At 37.4% G+C, this 4,040-nt stretch overlaps 1 non-coding gene across 1 annotated transcript; it reads left to right on the forward strand.

Moving 5' to 3' along the window:
- The first annotated feature begins 697 nt into the window (after nucleotides 1-697).
- Nucleotides 698-1,668, forward strand: LOC143641206 (18S ribosomal RNA). Its single transcript, XR_013155259.1, has one exon. It is a non-coding gene; the product is annotated as an 18S ribosomal RNA (ribosomal RNA).
- The last annotated feature ends 2,372 nt before the right edge of the window (nucleotides 1,669-4,040 follow it).

Raw genomic sequence — 4,040 nt, forward strand, 5'->3', positions numbered from 1 at the left:
ACCACCCTCCGTGAAACCATCTACTCGCCCACTCCGTGTCCCTCTTCTTGCTCTGATCCCATATTAACTTGGGGGTAGCTAACTATGAACTTTATCTGGCATCTGGTTCCTACCTCAGGGCCATAAACCGCATAATCGCCCACTCGTTCCTCTTAAATAAGACATCACGATGGATTAGTTCCATTCTAGCCCGTGACCCAACATAACTGCACTGTCATGCCTTTAGTGGTTTTATTTTTTGGGGGATGCAGGGACTCACCATTGGCCGTCAGAGGCCTCGTTCCATTCAACTCAATTGTAGCTGGACTTATTAGTCAATATTCTCGCTTTACATACCTACTATCTGCCGTAGTCGGGCTTAATGCTCGATAGACAAAAAAAGAGTCAAAACAGAAATCTCATAGTAGATCTAAATTAAGATAAACGTTTAAACAATTATCTTTCTTCAAACCTATTTTCAACCTTCTTATCTGCTTAAAATTTTATTAACTCTTTCCCCAGTAGATTGAAACCCAAAATAAATTTTAATCAAATTACTATAAGCAATTATACTACCTTTACACAATAATACTTACATATTACTCTACTCACCTAAACTCTATATAAGCACACCTCTTAAAAATTCATATGTTAATGTAGCTTATTCAAAAGCAAAGCACTGAAAATGCTTAGATGGGTATTCTATACCCCATAAACATACAGGTTTGGTCCTGGCCTTTTTATTAACTCCTAGCTAACTTATACATGCAAGTATCCCCGTTCCAGTGAGAATGCCCTCTATATCTATTAACTGATCAAAAGGTGCAGGCATCAAGTTCACTTATCCTAGTGGCTCATAACGCCTTGCTCCACCACACCCCCACGGGACACAGCAGTAATTAAAATTAAGCCTATAAACGAAAGTTTGACTAAGTTAAGCTAAATCTAGGGTTGGTAAATTTCGTGCCAGCCACCGCGGTCATACGATTAACCCCTGTTAATAAAATACGGCGTAAAGCGTGATTAAGAGATAAATTAAATAAGATTAAAATATTATTAAACTGTAAAAAGTCCTGATAATAGTGAAAATCAAATGCGAAAGTAATCTTAAATCGTCTGAATTCACGATAGCTAAGGCCCAAACTGGGATTAGATACCCCACTATGCTTAGCCCTAAACATAAACATTTAACAAACAAGAATGTTCGCCAGAGTACTACTAGCAACAGCCTAAAACTCAAAGGACTTGGCGGTGCTTTATATCCCTCTAGAGGAGCCTGTTCTATAATCGATAAACCCCGATACACCTCACCACCTTTAGCAAATATCAGCCTATATACCGCCATCTGCAGCAAACCCTAAAAAGGTCTAACAGTAAGCAAGAAAATTTTACATTAATACGTTAGGTCAAGGTGTAGCCTATAAGGTGGAAAGCAATGGGCTACATTTTCTATTATCTTAGAAAAATTTTCACGATAGCTTTTATGAAACTCAAAGCACAAGGCGGATTTAGTAGTAAGTTAAGAATAGAGAGCTTAACTGAATAGGGCAATAAAGCACGCACACACCGCCCGTCACCCTCTTCAAATATATTTTCACACTACATGATAAATAATTTACTTAACCAAATATGTAAGAAGAGGCAAGTCGTAACAAGGTAAACATACTGGAAAGTGTGTTTGGAAAAACCAAAATGTAGCTTAATAACCTAAAGCACCCGGCTTACACCCGAGAGATTTCACTCACTATGAACATTTTGAACTAATACTAGCCCAACCTTTTCCCACCTCCAATTACAATTCACCCAATAAATAAAACATTTGCCCCAATAAAGTATAGGAGATAGAAATTTATACTAGGAGCTATAGAGAAAGTACCGTAAGGGAAAGATGAAAGAATAAATTTATAGTATTAAAAAGCAAAGATTAACTCTTTTACCTTTTGTATAATGATTTAACCAGAAAATACTTGACAAAAAGAATTTAAGCCAAACACCCCGAAACCAGACGAGCTACTTATGAGCAGCTTACAAGAGCTCATCCGTCTATGTAGCAAAATAGTGGAATGACTCATAAGTAGAGGTGAAAAGCCTACCGAGCCTGGTTATAGCTGGTTGTCCAGATTAGAATTTTAGTTCTACTTTAAATTAACCTAAAGCACAAATAAGCCAAATGTAAATTTAAATGTTATTCTAAAGAGGGACAGCTCTTTAGAGTCAAAGGATAAACCTTAATTAGAGAGTAAACCTACCAACCTCCATAGTTGGCCTAAAAGCAGCCATCAATTAAAAAAGCATTAAAGCTTAACCTAATTACCAAAACTTAATACGTGACTCCTTTAATAACCTCCTAAACCAACACTGGACTAATCTATTTTTCTAATAGAAGCAATTATGTTAAAATAAGTAACAAGAAATTATTCTCCCTGCATAAGCTTATATCAGACCGAATAAATCACTGATAGTTAACAACTTCATAACACTAAATAAATCATAAAACCATTATCAATAACACTGTTAACCCAACACTGGTATGCATAAGGGAAAGATTAAAAAAAGTAAAAGGAACTCGGCAAACGCTAACCTCGCCTGTTTACCAAAAACATCACCTCTAGCATAAATAGTATTAGAGGCACTGCCTGCCCAGTGACATACGTTTAACGGCCGCGGTATCCTGACCGTGCAAAGGTAGCACAATCACTTGTTCTTTAAATAAGGACTAGTATGAATGGCTCAACGAGGGTTTAACTGTCTCTTACTTTTGATCAGTGAAATTGACCTCCCCGTGAAGAGGCGGGGATTTTTTAATAAGACGAGAAGACCCTATGGAGCTTAAATTTAACAGTCTCACAATCCTAACAATATCTAAGGAATTAAAATCATTGCTCATAGACTAAAGATTTTGGTTGGGGTGACCTCGGAGTACAAACTAGCCTCCGAATGATAATAATCTAGACATAACATGTCCAAATTACAACTCATTAATTGACCCAAATTATTGATCAACGGAACAAGTTACCCTAGGGATAACAGCGCAATCCTACTCAAGAGTTCATATCGACAGTTAGGGTTTACGACCTCGATGTTGGATCAGGACATCCAAATGGTGTAACCGCTATTAATGGTTCGTTTGTTCAACGATTAAAGTCCTACGTGATCTGAGTTCAGACCGGAGAAATCCAGGTCGGTTTCTATCTATTATTATATTTCTCCCAGTACGAAAGGACAAGAGAAATAAGGCCAATTATATATCTACGCCTTAATTTAATGAATGAAATAATCTTAATTTAATTAAATATTAAAAACAACCCGCCCTAGAGTAGGGCTTGTTAAGATGGCAGAGCCTGGTAATTGCGTAAGACTTAAAACTTTATTCCAGAGATTCAACTCCTCTTCTTAACACTAATGTTTATAATAAACTTCCTACTTCTGATTATTCCAATCTTAGTAGCCATACCCTTCCTTACCCTAATCGAACGAAAAATATTAGGGTACATGCAACTCCGCAAGGGTCCTAATGTTGTTGGGCCTTACGGTTTACTCCAACCGTTTGCTGACGCAATAAAACTATTCATTAAAGAACCCATAAAACCCTTAACATCATCAATTATATTATTTATTATTGCCCCTACCCTCGCTCTAACACTAGCATTAACCATATGAATCCCCCTACCTATACCCCAACCCCTCATTAACATAAATATAGGAATCCTATTTATCCTAGCCACCTCAAGCCTAGCTGTATACGCAATTTTATGATCTGGCTGAGCCTCCAATTCTAAATACGCCCTAATCGGAGCTTTGCGAGCCGTAGCACAAACTATCTCGTACGAAGTAACACTAGCAATTATTCTTCTCTCAGTACTTCTAATAAATGGATCCTTCACCCTATCTACACTAATCACTACTCAACAATTTACATGACTTTTACTCCCAACATGACCCCTAGCAATAATATGATTCATCTCTACATTAGCAGAAACTAACCGAGCTCCATTTGATCTAACGGAAGGAGAATCAGAACTTGTATCAGGATTTAATGTTGAATACGCAGCCGGCCCCTT

This window comes from Callospermophilus lateralis, unplaced genomic scaffold (assembly GCF_048772815.1).
Source record: "Callospermophilus lateralis isolate mCalLat2 unplaced genomic scaffold, mCalLat2.hap1 Scaffold_892, whole genome shotgun sequence".
Classification (NCBI taxonomy): Eukaryota; Metazoa; Chordata; class Mammalia; order Rodentia; family Sciuridae; genus Callospermophilus; species Callospermophilus lateralis.